Source organism: Triturus cristatus, chromosome 8 (genome assembly GCF_964204655.1).
Source record: "Triturus cristatus chromosome 8, aTriCri1.1, whole genome shotgun sequence".
In the NCBI taxonomy this organism is placed as follows: Eukaryota; Metazoa; Chordata; class Amphibia; order Caudata; family Salamandridae; genus Triturus; species Triturus cristatus.
In genome coordinates, this window is record NC_140591.1 from 53,529,057 (window position 1) to 53,545,113 (window position 16,057).

Below are 16,057 nucleotides of genomic sequence, written 5' to 3' on the forward strand. Positions count from 1 at the left end.
TGATCTACTTCTCCGTAAATCGAGGCATTCCTATAATAAAAGTATTCTACAATCAAAAAAAGACTTTTTCAGATCAGAACTGGACAAGGCCAAAAATAGACCAAAGAAACTTTTCGAAATTCTGAAACAACTATCCAACAAATTAGCCAACTCCTCAATCCTTGCATCGAAATCTCAGTTGAGTAGTGTTGAATTTTAGCAATTTTTCACAGCTAAAACTCCCTGCAACTCGAACTCAGTGAGACAGCAGACAACTCGGCCTCCACAAGGAGCAGTCTAGCCATAACTCCGGCAATGCAAGATCTTCCGCTACCTAAAAACAACTCTCACTGGGACGCGTTCAGACTCTACGATCTAAATGACATCACCAATATCTTAGCAATGACAAAACTCAACAACCATGTTAACAACCCTATACCCTCCAATTGTTTACCGCACCTCTTCCATATCATCGCACTACTCTGGACCAAAATCATCAATGCCTCTCTTTCACAAGGCCACATCCCAGACTGCCTAAAAACAGGCCAAGTCACCCCTATCCTGAAAAAACCAACAGCAGATAACTCCGACCCCAACAATTTTCGACCTATTACCAACATTCCTATGCTAGCTATGGTCCTGGACAAATGTGTGCAGCAACAGCTAAACCAACACATCTCGCACTTCAATCCTCTGAACACTCACCAATCGGGTTTCAGACCTGGACATAGCACAGAAACAGCCATACTACACATTGTAGATGATGCCCTGCAAGCTCTTGACCACAAAAAAACATGCCTGCCAGTGCTACTTGACCTCTCATCGGCCTTCCATATGGTTAATCATGACAAACTTCTAAGAAGACTAGAAAACACAATGGGTTTTTCGGGTAAAGTCCTTCAGTGGTTCAAATCCTTTCTGGAAAACAGAACACAATCATACATGATCAACAACAATCTGTTTCCTCCCCAAACTTGTTGGGAGTTCCTCAGGGCTCCACTCTATCTCCCATGTTGTTCAATCCATAAGTTGAACCTCTCACCGAGTTACTACAGCAGGAGAACATCTCCTTCCACATGTACGCAGATGACACCCAACTGTACATCAAGATCTCCTCGATCGAAGAAATAAAGTTAATGAACCGAGCTCTCAAAGACTGTCCAATGGCTGTCAACTAACTTCCTCAAGCTTAACTCTCAGTTTCTCCTAATCTCCCCCCCCCCCCCAAGAACTCGACGGAGGCAAAGGAATGGATCAAAACTATCACTGGGTTGAAATGCACGCAAATTGTAGTAGACTCCTCCTTATCACTAGATATCACGCTAAATAAGAACCTCAACATGCAACATCACATCAAATCACTGACTAAAATCTCCTGCTTCCACCTTTTCTCGAGAGTTCCGACCTCAAATCTGCAGTCCAGTCCTTAGTTATCTCAAGGCTTGAATACGGCTGCACCACCCTCGCTGGACTTCCCAAAATCTCTACCGCACCGCTAAAAGCCTGTCTCAATGCAGCAGCTAGACTCATAATGGTCTAGAAAATTTGACCACATTACACCTCATCTGAAAGTTCTCAACTGGTTACCCTACGAAGCCCGAATCCAGCTAAAAATAGCTTGCATCACACACAAGGCGTTACACCACAACACCCCCCAGTACCTAGCCCAAAAACTCACCTTATCTGGAGGAAACAGACATTCAAGGAGTTCAAACAATCTACTTCTGAAACCCTCACGTTTTAAAAAGTCTAAAACTTCCAACAGAGCTTTCTCCGGGGCTGCGCCAAGGATATGGAACTCTTTTCCACCATTCATCAGAAAAATCTCCGCTACACTTCTCTTCAAAAAGGAAGCAAAAGCATACCTGATGAGCAAAGTCCTACTTTAATCCTGCACAATCCCGACCCCGGAACCTCAACCACTAACTACCTCGTCTGTGGGTTCCTTTACAGGAACTATGAACTACACGAGCTTGAACTATATCGTAAGGCTCAGAGCATTGCTTCCTAATGCTGACACGTAAGTGTATACCGACACGAACGTTTAATGTTTTACCACTTCTATTCATGTCATTGTTTACTCCTTGTTTCTTTCGGAGTTTGTCTTTTTATATGCTATGTTGTCCTTTGTAATTGTTTACCGTATGCCTCCTGTAAAGCGCTCTGATACCCTTACCTGGGTCTGGTTCGCGCTCTATAAAACTCTAAAATAAATAAGCCTGATCACAATCATGACCCCATGCCAGGATGCCCTTTTCTATATATCCTTTTGTTTCCAAATACATTCAGAGGAGCTGCTTCTGCTGACTCCGAGGGGTCTCTGCATGTTGAAGCCTTTGCCTAGCAGCTGACTGACCTCCTCATGAGGGGTGTCCAGTTTGTGACCAAGACGGTTCAATAAATATTGGAAAATGTCCCTTTGTGTATTCTTTGTATATTTCTCTGAGCAAGGGAGAGCACGAGTGACTGTTCGAAAAGTTCTAGGCCTGTCGCCAAGGTTCCTGAGGGAACAGGGTTGTCATGTTCAGTAGCTGCCAGAACTGGTTGCTCCCTGTCTAGGTTTGGAGGGGGCATAAAGGTGGCACTGTGAGCTGGCTGGTCCAAGGGACAACCTATTCTGTGTGGGGTGCATGTAATCCGTCTGGCACCATCCTAAATTTGTTGTCCGCATACGCGCAGTTCCTGCTGATTAGTGGAAACTACATGACATGGTGGCGCTAATATTGATTGGTTTCTTATTTTGAATGGATCAACTGAATTAGTTAAATCTTCTTCCCTCAGAGATCCCTACACACCTTTTAAACCGGTGATGTCTATGGTGGTAGGGAATATCCTCAGCTGAGTAGGTATTATCCTATGTTTTGGGAGTTGGTAAATTCAAGCTTGAAAAGATATTGTTCCCTCTGTGTTAGCCGAACTCTGTAATACATTTCTTACTCAAAATTGTACAGAATATTTCCGAGTACTGCAGACATGCAGTCACTCAAAACCTACTTCAACACTAGAAGTTACCATTGTGGTTGAGGCACACAAAGCATTTAGAACAGAGGTGTTTTACTCCTGGGTTTAATTTCCTGCTGCAGATGCTGCTACAGAGGTATTTCACGAATTTTAAGCAGGCGAAATACCAGAGGAGTACACTCCTTTTGAGGAGATGGAAATTCCTCTAACATACTAATTAGTTTAAAGGCACCCTCCCTCATAGTATTCAAGACATGAGACTCGGCCCACTCGGCAATGGAGGGGGTGGGGGGGCAGCGCGACCTGGTCAGTCCTAGTTGGTTATACACCACATACTGATGTTGATAGTTTGACCACAGACCAGCTGTGGGTATTATATAATAATCTAGTAACCATATACAGAAGTCTTACACAATTCGTGATGCGAAGATTAACACTCGCTCCTGTGTGGACTGTTCAAGTGATAGCACCTCAATTAGCTACACCAGGCATCAGCTCTCAAATATTAAAAGCAGTGAGGGGGAAAATGAGTGAAAAGATTCTGTTTTGGATCGCACACAAAAACAAACTAGCTTGAAGCAGTGTTCCCCCATATTAGCCTGCATAAAGCGCATGTTCACCAGTAGGCATCTTGGCGCGGAATAACAAATGTTTATTGTTACCCAACTCTGTAATATTCATATTATTGACCTCCGATGAAGGGCTGAGTGGACCCGCCAGGTTTTGAACCTGTAACTATGAGGCCGAACACAGGCCCCTGCAGTGTAATCATTAGTCCTCTGACCCACCAGACCCCTCCCCGATAAACAGGAAGACAAGCCTAAAATATTGAAACCTCAATTTAAAAATAAGAAGGTAGTCGGACTAAAGGTCAGGCATATGAACAGGGAGTGGGCATTGACCATGCTTGACAGCGCGGCAGAAGTCACAATAGTTCGCCAGAACTTGATGGATTGTCTGGTGGGAGTAGCGCTGAGAGTATATATTATGGTGGATGTACAGGATACCAAGGTAAGCTTTCCACATAGTGTATATGAAGTCCAACTGAGATTGGAAGGGGATGTGCCCAGATTTATTAATTTCCTCTCGCTCAAGGTTATGACATTTTGCTATCTGAAATAGTTTGGCCACCTGATGGATTGCTCAGAGGGTGGGAACAGTGATATTTAACCACCTTTTCTGACCTCGTTCCAGAATCAATTAAACACTCATACACCAGGGAGTGGGCTTTGGTGCTAGCTCCTGCGTTATACCACAACCATGTTGGGTGGGATGACCGTTCACCTTATATGCCATTGTGGACAACCGCACAACCTCAAAGACCATACCCAATAAAAAAATGAAACAAATCAACAAGTTGGGGAAATCTTAGAAGAACTTGAATATCAAGGTGTGATTGAAAGTTGCACCTCTTCAATGAATAATCCTGTTTCTAGTAATGAAACCAGATCAATCATATCCTCTAGTATTAGATTAGACATTTGTACACAGCTACTTGCATATTTGCAGTACAAAATGCACACAGTGCTGCACTAATGAATAACATCGTTCGGAAGAAGTACAAAACACTAGACTTCTCAAATGGATTTTTCTGCGCTTGAAAACAAATATTTGACGGCCTTCATGGTGATAGATTCTCAAACAATTCTGCAGTTTACCACAGTCTTTTTATTTGTACTGCACTTTCACCTTCTTGGTCTTTATTTAGTGTTCTTTTATTATTACAACTCTCTATCTGTTCCTGTTCAGGTCCTTTGTTTATTTTCTCATTCGCCTGAACGTGTTCTTCCTCTAACTGGTCCTGTTTGGGTCTATGTATAGTTTGGACCTTCTTCTCAAGCTTGTTCTTCTTTTCCTAACTGGTCATGATCAGGTCTTATTGCAAATTGCTTGGCTGCTGCCCAACCTTGTTCTTCTTCTCCTATCTGTCCCTCCTCAGGATTGAAAACCGTTTCATTTTCATCTACCTGAGTATGTTCTTCTTTCCCTGTCTGTTCCTGCTCAATTCTGGATTTGTTTTTTTCTCTTCTTTCTGAGCGTGTTTTTCTATACCTATCTGGTCCTCACTATCATCCTGTCTGTTTAATCTTGTTCTGCTTCTTGTTTGGACAATTACTTCAGGTATATCAAATTCTGGTATCCATCTCTCCTGACTTGTGCTTGGTTGTTCCAAGTTTACGATTTCGGAATACAATTCTCTAGATTCTTCGACTTCACAATCTTCAGCTACTTCAACTGTCTCATTCAGTTATTCAGTCTCCGAAGGGGCTGGTACCCCTTCGTTATGATGTACAGTCTCAGGAGGGGCTGGTATCCTTTTGGTATAACTAGCAGGAATCCAATTGGGTAATCCTGCTCACTTTATTGCAGTGGTAGTAACCAGTATGACTTGACGAGTATCATCCCACCTCTGTGCTAGACACGTTTTCCTGGCATGTTTCTTCACTACCACCCAGTCTCCAGGATTCAAATCATGCGTTTGCGTTGGCTGCCTGGCAAATGTTTCTTCTCCAACCTGGTGAGATACAGAATGCACTAGGTCAGCCAATCCTTTGCAATAGTCAATACCAAATCATCATTTATACTCATTAATTCATTTCCAGGAATAAATGCTTGTCTCATTGCCCTTCCCATGATGATTTCATGGGGACTTAGTCCAGTTTTCCTGTCAGGAATACTTCGTAGTCCCATCAACACAAGAGGCAATGCATATGGCCATGACAATGATGTGGATGCACACACTTTAGCCAGTCTCGATTTGATTGTGCCATTCATTTGTACAACCACTCCAGAAGCCTCTGGCTGGTATGCACAGTGCAGTTTCTGATCAATTTTAAATGCTTCACAGATTAATCGGATTACCTCATTATTAAAATGAGGTCCTCTATCTGATTCCAACGTGACTGGGAAACCAAAACGTGGGATGAGTTCCCTCAACAGAAGCTTAGCAACTGTGAGGCCAAGTGGGATATGCCTCAACCCATCGTGCAAACAAACATACTATCACAAGGGCATACTTCATTCCTCTACATGGAGGTAACTCAATGAAATCTGTTTGAAATCTTACAAATGGACCTTCAGCCTCTCCAATCTTCCCCCAACTGACTACTGTTTTTCTGTCTGGGTTTTGCTGTTGACAAGTTAAGCATCTCTGGCAAAGGCTCTCAGCGACCACCCTGAACTTTGGATTGTACCAATTTCGTCTGAAAAGTCTAATCATGGCATCCCTGCCTACATGTGTGTCCCCATGATACAATCGGGCCATTGGGGAAAGTAAGCAGTCTGGCATGACTGGTCTACCGTCAGGGTACACGAACACTTCATCTTCTGCTCTTCTGGTGCAGCCTGCCCTCAACCAGATTTCTTTTTTGCTCACCTCAACCTCGTCCTGTAACTGCCTCACCTCTTCCAAGGTTTCTGGAGCTGAGAAAACATAAGTTGGCATCTGTTTTCACTTGTTTCAATTTTTCGATTCGGGCCATATTTGTTTTTGCACAATATTTAGCAATTTGGTCAGCATATCTGTTACCGGCTGCCACATAGTCATTTCCTGACTGGTGAGCAGCACACTTGACCACTGCTACTTCTTTTGGCAACTGAATTGCTTCCAATAGTTCTTTCACAATTTTCCCATTTCTTATTGGAGATCCTGAAGTCCGAAATCCCCTCTGCAGCCAAATCTGGCCATAGTCATGCACAATCCCGTAACCATATTGACTGTCAGTAAATATGGTTATCCACCAATTTCTCCCAAATTTACATGCATTAATCAAAGCTATCGATTCAGCTACTTGTGCAGACTTTACTCCTGGTAAATGGGATGCTTCAACTACAAATAGCTCGTGATCTGGGTCTTTCAGGGGCACTTTTCTAATGTCAGGTTGGGGCTTTGTAAATAGCTCTGTCGCATCTAAACAATCCTGTTCTATCTCATCCATCACCTCTTCACAAGTGGGATCTGGCAGTAGAGTTGTGGTGTTTAATACTGTACATCTCACTACTGGCACGTTTTCTGCTCCCCAAATCACTCTTTTGTACTTAGTCATCCAACTGGGAGTAAGGTGCTGAGTTCGGGATCTGGTTAAAAGAATCTCAATTGAATGTGGGACCTAACATGTAACTGTATGTCCCATCACAATAGGTTCACTTTGTTCTAAGCTCACACAAGTAGCAGCAACTGCTTTTAAGCAGCCAGGTTGAGCTGAAGCTACGGGGCCTAAAGTAGCAGAAAAATAGGCTACTGGACGTCTGCTCAATCCATGTCTTTGGGTCAAAACTGAAAGTGCACAATTTTCTCTTTCACAACAGAACAATGCAAATTATTTTGTGTAGTCCGGCATGCCTAAAGCAGGGGCCTCACACAGATAGTCTTGTCATCTCATAAAAGCTTCAACACAATCAGTCCAAACAATTGGGTCACTTGCACATTTGCGGGTCATCTGGATTAATGGTTTTGCTAACAAAGAGAATCCCATGATCCATTGCCCACAATATCCAACTACTCCCAGAAACATTCTCATTTCTCTCCGAGTGTGAGGTAAGGACATCCTGTTTTATTATTTTTATTCTTTCTGTAGTTATTCTTACACCTCTTTGTTATGTTATAGCGATTTGTAGAGCGCGCGATTACCAAGTAGGTGTCCTGGCGCATATCCATTCCTCCCTAGACCGGCCAGGCAGAGAAAAAAACTTTAGTTCACGAACAGCCAAGTCTTCAGCAACTTTCTGAAACACAGCAGGCTATCGAAGCGTCGCAGGTGGAGAGGCAGCCTGTTCCATAGCTTAGCCGCACCAAAGGAAAAGCTGCGCCCGCCCCAGCGGGCCTTTTTTATCACCGGGACAATCAGTTTCGCATCAGATGATCGAAGCCGCCGCGGTGGGGAGTACCATTTAAATTGTTTTATTAAAAAATCAGAGCCTTCCTCATGTAAGGCCTTAAAAACCAGGCACAATGTTTAAACTGGACTCTGCTTTTAACTGGAAGCCAATGCAGATCTCGGATGGCCTTTGAAATGGGAGCAAATTTGGGAATGCCTGTTAGAAGTCTAGTAGCAGCGTTTTGCAGTAACTGCAATCTATGCAACAGATTTTCCTGTATATTAAGGTACAAACTGTTGCAATAATCTAATCTAGATATTACCAGGGCCGTAACCACCGTTTTACGGCATTCAGGTGGGAGCAGAATCAGGATTTTTTTTCAGAATTCTCAGCATGTACCCTGTTTTGGAGGCTACCGATTTGACCTGTGCGGCCATGGAAAGTTTGGCATCCACCACCATCCAGAGGTTTTTTACCTTATCAACCGGGATGGGTAGGGCCCCCAGTTCCGGCGGCCACCAGAAGGGCGTCCAGAAATTGGGGTTGTTCCCAAACAATATGACCTTTTTATTAGAGTTGAGCCTAAGACAGTTACTAGCCATCCAGTGCCCCACTTCCGACATACAAGACAAAGTTGAAATCCAACCCCCTTTCCCGACCTGAAAGTAAAGACACTACGATTTGCGTGTCATCCGCGTACGATGTGACACTAAACCCGTAGCGTCTGATGATAGGAGCAAGGGAGGTGACATAAACGTTAAACAAGGTGGGGCTTAATGAGGACCCCTGCGGAACCCCACACAGTAAAGAGAAGGGTTGAGAGGAAAAATTACCCAAGGCCACTATTTGGCTGCGGTCCGAGAGGAAAGAGTTGAGCAGATCCCAAGCTTTCCGCCGAAACCCTCCTTTCCTTAGACGATCCATCAACAGACCGTGATGGACCGTATCTAACGCGGCCGATAGGTCCAGAAGGATCAGAGCAGCTCTGCCACCCTGATCCACTGCCGACCTAATTTTTTTTCCGTGGCGTTCATCAGAGTGGATTTGGTACTGTGTCCTTCCCTGAATCCGTTCTGGGAAGAGTCAAGCAAAAGGGTGTTCTTCATAAAGGCAGTAAGTTGTTTATTCATTGCGTTTTCAACTAATTTCGCTGGAAAAGGCAGAAGGGAAATGGGCCGAAAATTGTTTGGATCTGAAGGGTCCAGACTAGGTTTGTTTAGTAGCGGAAGAATGGAGGCCTTCTTCCAAATTTTTGGGAATTGCCCTCCTTCGAACATCTTATTGAAAATAGGAGTAAGATAGCAGGCTATTGGGACAGGGGCCAATTTAATAATTTTCAATGGGCAGGGATCTAGTGGAGACCTGGAATTCGAATTAGCAAGTAATTCCAATGTGTCCTGCAGGGTTAATGACCTGAAGGCCTCCAGGGTTTCTGCCGGCGTGACCAAGTCTTCTACTTCCAACTCAGTCTCCCGACCAATCCTAATTGAATCGCGGAGGCTAGTGAAGATGTTGTTGACTTTAGTTTGGAAAAATGACGCAATCTGTTCACAGAGCTCTGTGCTAGACTGGACGGGGGCTGATCTGACAGAGGACAGATTGGTAATTGTGAGAGCTCTTTGGCAGAATTTTTAGCCGCCTCTATTTGAGCAGCATAAAGCTTCTGTTTTGCCGCACGTAACATTTGTTTATATGTACCCATGCTTGCTTGATATATCGCCTTTTCCTTATCCAGATGGCCCTTCCTCCAATTCCGCTCGAGTCTCTTGCATATGCATTTTTGCAATTGTAGTTCCTTAAGTACCAAGGGGCTGAGGGAACCAATCTTTTAAGTATGACCAATTTAGGAGGTGCAAGGTCTTTGCAATTCTGCGTAAGCCATCTAGTATACAAAGAGGCGGCCTCCTCCATATCACTGGAAATGGGTGTGAGAGACGCTGTTAATACCGTAGATAGGGTCTCAGCTTCCACCCTATTCCATGCTCTAATTTCCTTCTGTTCACGTTGGTTCTTCCCATTGGGTTTGTGGGGTTTAACAGTAAGATTGAACAATACTCCAGCATGGTCTGACCAAGCCAGAGGCAGAAGGCCCGCGAAGGATAACTCTGTTTGAGAAGACCCCATCAAGGGTATGTCCCGCCAGGTGCGAGGGACCCGCTACTTGCTGGGAGAGCTCTGCGGCTTCCATAAGATCTAATAGGCGCGCTGTTTCTGGGTCGTCAACCCGCTCCAAATGGAAATTGAAATCGCCTAGTATAGTGTAAGAATTATCCAGCAAGGCGTCCTCTAGGAGGATTCCCAGCGCAGGGAAAAAAGAGGATCTAGCGCCAGGAGGTCTGTATATTAGGATGCCCTTAAATGCAAAATGGTCTGTTAACCTCAGATTAAACGCAAGAGCCTCACATGCGGGCAGGTTGAGCGCTTTGCACGTTCCCTGAATCGAACTGTGATAGGAGGATGGCTAGGCCACCTCCCTTCTTGTCTGGTCTCTTAAGCACCTCACACTGAAAACCAGGGGGGGCAGCTTTAACTAGGTCAGGCCCGGACGCCTCCGTGACATGGGAATTTCTTTTTGCATCCTCTTTCATCCATCCTCTCAATTTACCACCATTCATTCCCTGATCACACAGATTCGATCCTTTGTCAGTCTCTGCATTTAATTTTAATTCCTGCTGTTCTGCCAATTTCACTTGTGCCCACGTCATTTTCTCTTAACTTTTTAAGTCTGGCCTCAATATCGTCGCCACAATATTTGGCGTACTTTAAAATATCATCACTTTTGCTCTGCCAGCAAAGCATATGCTGATGAATCATCTGACTAATCTCGTTTCAAGCCATACACAAACCGATACACAAAATGTCCCATATCCTTATCGCCAATGTTCTCAAAACCGCTGTTCTGCTTGAACACCTGTAACAGCTTTTCATAATAGGCATGCACAGCCTCCTTTTGATTCTTGAGTTGTTCTGTCTATCTTCACCCAATCTGTCTCTTTTGGGGGAATTTTCCCTTTTAAGAAAAATCATTTGGTGATACTTTTTCATCACATCATCTGAGGGTGCTCCTGTTTTAGCATCTCTTGGATACTCTTCACTCGGCCAATCAATTGTAATTTAACACTCTGTCCACAAATCTTCAGGTACCACAATGTCAAACCATCCAGGTCCTTCAACAAAACCTTCAACACCTTCACAAACCTCTCAACCTGCTTGTACCACTCCCACAGGTTTTTCCTCTCAATTTCGGGAAATCATTTATAAAAAATATCCTGTCTGCTCCATGAGACATGATCATATCCACCACCAGGTGCTTCTCCCATGGGACACAACCTCTCTACCTTTTCTGTGTCTTTCAATAAGAATGCAGATGTTGACGCTTACCTAGCCTTTGCTTCCTCTTTCTTTTTCGTCCACCTAGTTTTCCACTTGTCCATATCTCCCCACTTCTGCAAAATGTGCATTAGTTCTTTTAATTGTAATTTTCTACCAGGCACATTCATGTTTTCCAAATCCTTGTTTGTAAATTCTACTCAATAGGGCTTTTGAAACGACTTAGATTTCCCTATGTCTAGTCCAATCTCTGCAGCCAATTCCATCCGTTTTTCATGATACACCTTTGCATTTCGAGTAATACTCCTACGTACAAACAACAATTATTCTTCATTATAATCATTCAATCTTCTTAATCCCACATTTCCAGCAATCATTTCCTCTAACTCCAATTTCAACTTATAAATGTCTAAAATCTTTAGGAATGAACTACGTCTATATCCTGTGACATTTTCCAAATCTTCTGGAGTGACTGCTGTTGTTCTCTTAGTGATTGGAGGGGCTACTGTCACTCTTTCCCTTCCATGATCAGGTAAACGTCTTTTTGGAGTTCCACTCACTGGCTCCCCTATAGAGAGATCCATTAATGAAATGACTGAACTGCACTCACTTGCTCGATCTTCTGTCATTATTAATTCTGTTCTGGGGTTGCTCACTGGAGCAGGTACAGTTTGAGCATTTTGTATATTCGCTTTATTTCCAAATAATGGTATAACAGGACCTATGGTTACAGGTACTGACAGGGCATCTATGGGCAAATTCAGTTGGTTTATTTTCTGTATCAATTCTTCTCTATTTTTGTTCAAAGCCTCAATTTCTTTTTCTTGGAGTACTCTATTCATTGAATTATTATGTAAAATTTGCAGAACTAATGGAGTTCCTAATAGTGGGGCACTTGGGGTGACTACTCTATTTAGAGACCTTCCTGATATGGGAGACGATTTTTAGTTAAAATGCCCTCTAAAAATTAATCTTATGATTCACCATACCCGGTCACATTCATATGCTTCGTTTTCTCTCTACACTTGCTTCCTGTCTGCTCTTCAGCCGTCAACACTGGATATAACCCTTCTGATACCATAGCTCTTCTCCATTGTTTCATCTGATCTTCTCGAGATCCATTCATATATCTTGGAAGAAATCTCCCATTAAATGTACCATATTCTGGGAAAGCTAAGACTCCATCACCTTTGGTGTAATTTACCCAATTCTCCAATCCTACACAAGTATGATAATCTCTCTTCTTCATCATGAATGAAGCATGGTGTTTTCGGTGGAGGAATAAGAATCCCTTATCTAGTCAGTACGGGCTTATCTTTTTAAAAGAAATTCTTAATTCTTTTTATCAATGACCTCTTTCTCACTTCTCTATACATTTTGGGTAAGTATTTATGTAGAAAATTGTATTCTGCAAATCCTGAATCTTCTATACGGGCGATTCCCTGTACTAGCCTTTTCCCAATCTCGCATCCAATCCTAATGCAACTCCTAATTTTTCAGTCCAATCAGAGTCAAGCTCATGCTCGTGGTTTGACCAATCCCAGCGCGGCACACTGATGTCAGTATCACTCCTTACTGCTGACCCCTCCTTTACAATCTGCGTTTGTTACACACGCCCACTGTTTCTACCAATTCCAGTACGGCACACTGTGACATTAGTCTAACTTCGGCGACTGACCCTGCCTTCACAAGGTAATGTGAAAGCTTTCATTAAATTCTTTACTAGTAACAACATAAAAAAATTTGCTACTCTGCCTGTTTCACTAAACAAAGGATAGGTCTATTTTCTCTGCAAGTAAACATTCCACTTACTCTTCACAAAGTAAGAACTTTTGTTTACTCTTCATACACTGCGAGTAAATCCCTTCCGCTTACCCTTCACTCCAGCTCAGAAGAACCTGCTACTCCTTCAGTGTTACCCCTTCTAGGTGATATAACGACTAAAGTTTCACCAGCGAACTCTCTGCTTTCAATCACTCTCGCTTTTATACGAAATAGTCCCTAATTTAACACTGCCAGCGCTGCATAGCTTCTCAGTGCTATTCCAACAGACGAGTAACCTCATGAGTAGTGAGGCTACTTCCACCACCTGCTATTCCTTCCCGGGAGTTCCAGGTAAGGTATCGCCATACCCGTGTTCCAGACAACATAAAACGCAACGCAAAACGGATTTGTTAAAACATGAATCAATACTCATCACCAAACTAATCCATAATAACCATAACTGCTACCAGAAAACTGATCCAGCGGGGCACCAACAACAGATAATCCAATACCATATATTCACCTGGGCCCAAAACACAACAACATACACCTTATCACTCAAATTCACCTGGTTAGCTGCTGGGGGGGGGAAAATGTTTTGTTAAAACCTATTGATCAATATTGTAATAATTTCCTTTCAGGCTCTTACCACTGATCAATAAGTTCTTTCCACTAGGTCGATGGACCAAATTAGTTGGAACTAGTTGATGGTGATGATGTACATAACCTCTAAATGAAGAATTCATCTATAATAATAAACACAGACTCAGGAAGTTTTCAAAACCTGGAAGGCAGTCAACCTGAGTGCCTACTCAGTTTCTTCACCTTTTCTTCAGAATGTCTGACAAAGCTCTGTTTAGACCCTGCAGGACCTGTGATAAGAAGAGGGTCCATGTAGACGACCAACATGAAGACTGTATATACTGTCTACATCCTAAGCATGTTGCTAAGGATTGTAAAATTTGCTGGACTTTCCTTGCTAAGACTTTGAGGGAAAGGGAGGCAAGGTTGCTGTTATGGCTAAAATCTTCCTCGGCTGAGGAAGATGACCGGGCCTCGACATCTAGCAAAAGGGCTAGATCGCTTGATAGTTCTTCCAGTGAAGGGAGAAAGCATCACTAGGCCTCTCATGAAACCTCTGACCATTCGCAGAGGTCTCAAACATTATCCTCTGGGTCATCGCTGTCTTCACACTCTGAGGTATCCAAAAGGCCTTCAGCGTCTAGAACCGTGAGTAAAGCCCAGGTTAAGACTCTAACACTGGTTTCTTCACATAAGATTTCTGTGACTTCTGCTGCTCCTCTGTCGACGGCTACAGTCTCCATTACGTCTATTTCTTCACCTATTGTGTCTTGTAATATATCTACTATTTCTAAACAGCCTGTTTTAAAGGACTCGTCGACAAAGTTCATTTTCTAAGTCTCCGTCGACGACCGTGTCGGCGTCAAGCTCGACGACGACAATCCCATCGACGACGATGGCATCGCCGATCAAGATTCCAACGACGACGAGCACGTCAACGGTGAAGAGTTTTTCGAAGAAGACGTCGACGACAAAGACCCCTTCGGCGAAAACCCCGTCTGACTGCGAGCCCGTCGGCGATGGCGAGCCCGTCGGCGATGGCGAGCCCGACGACGACGAGCCCGCCGACGATCCTGTTGACGACCCAGTCGACGAAGTATATATCGACGACCATTCCGTCGACGACTAAGAGTCCGGTGACGAGTAGTTTACTAAAGGCGATTCCACCAGTTGGGACGACTGTTATACCAATGCCTTCTCCACCCATTCCTCAGCCTTCGGATTCTTCTCCTGAGGATATTGGTGGCTTTCACAACCTGTTGCAACGTGCCGCAACCAGATTTCAATTACCAGTCACAGTGGAACATACGGATTGCTTTCTCCATGACTTTAAAGAAGCACAGAAAAATCACCAGAGCGATCCCCATCATAGATGATATCTGGAATAAGGGAATTAAAATTATGAAAACACCTGCTTCCGTTCCAGCTGTCCTCCCTCGTATTGACAAATACCGTGCTCCTCCGGAAACGCCATCTTGTCTCATCGGTCATCCCCGACCAGATTCCGTCATATCGCAAGCTGCTCAACAAAGGTCCACAAATCCAACTACGCCGATACGCCGGATAAGGAAGGACGGAGATTAGACCTTATTGGTAAAAAGTTCTCCACTATGGCGGCAACCTCTATTAAAGCAGTAAACTCTTTGGCCATTCTCGGTCGTTATGACCGTCAGATGTGGTCAGAGTTGTCGGAATTTATAGACCTCATTCCGATGAACGTAAACCGGATGCAAGGAAGATACTTTTGGAGGGAGAACGAGACTCATCAGATCATAGACTGCGCTCTGGACATTGCTAATACCAACTTTAGGCAACTTGCTGGTGCTGCAGTACTTAGACGCCAAGGATGGCTTAAAGCAACATCTTTTAGGCCAGAGGTACAAGCAAAAATTATAGACATGGCCTATGATGGGTAGTCCTTATTTGGGAAACATATAGATGAGGCCCTCCTAGCGATTAAGACAGATACAGAAACCGCTAAATCATTGGCTGCTCTCCAATATAAACGTGGATCTTTCCGCGGTGCAAGAGGCCGTGGCTTTGCATCAAGAGGAGGTTATCAGAATCAACAAAACAGGCAATATCAATCGCAATATAGACAGCCTTATGGGCGATCATCTTACAGGCAATCCTCCTCGAGTAGTTTCTCTCGCCAGGGCGGACGAAAGCGATCGAACAATCAGGGTCGCGATGCCAACAGAAAACAATGATTTTCGCAAGGACGCCAGTCATCCCTCCTTCCCTTCCTGTGGGCGCAAAGATTTCAACTTTTGCACACAAGTGGGAACAGATCACCGCGGATCGTTGGGTCCTCGACCTAGTCCGAAACGGTCACACCCTGGAATTCTTAAAACTACCACCTACTACCCCGCCCAAGGGTCCCCCTTCCCCTCGTCTTCACTTACTGTTCAAAGAACCCTTAAAAATGCTCCACAAGAACGCAATAGAGAAGGTTCCATCGTCTCAAAAGGGAACTGGGTTCTATTCTCGATTTTTCCTCATCAAGAAAAAGTCAGGAGAGTGGCGCCCGATTCTGGACCTCCGCAAACTCAAGTTTCTGAAGAAACAAAGGTCCTGGATGGTTACACTGGCCGCAGTTTTGAGCTGCCTCAACAAAGGGGAT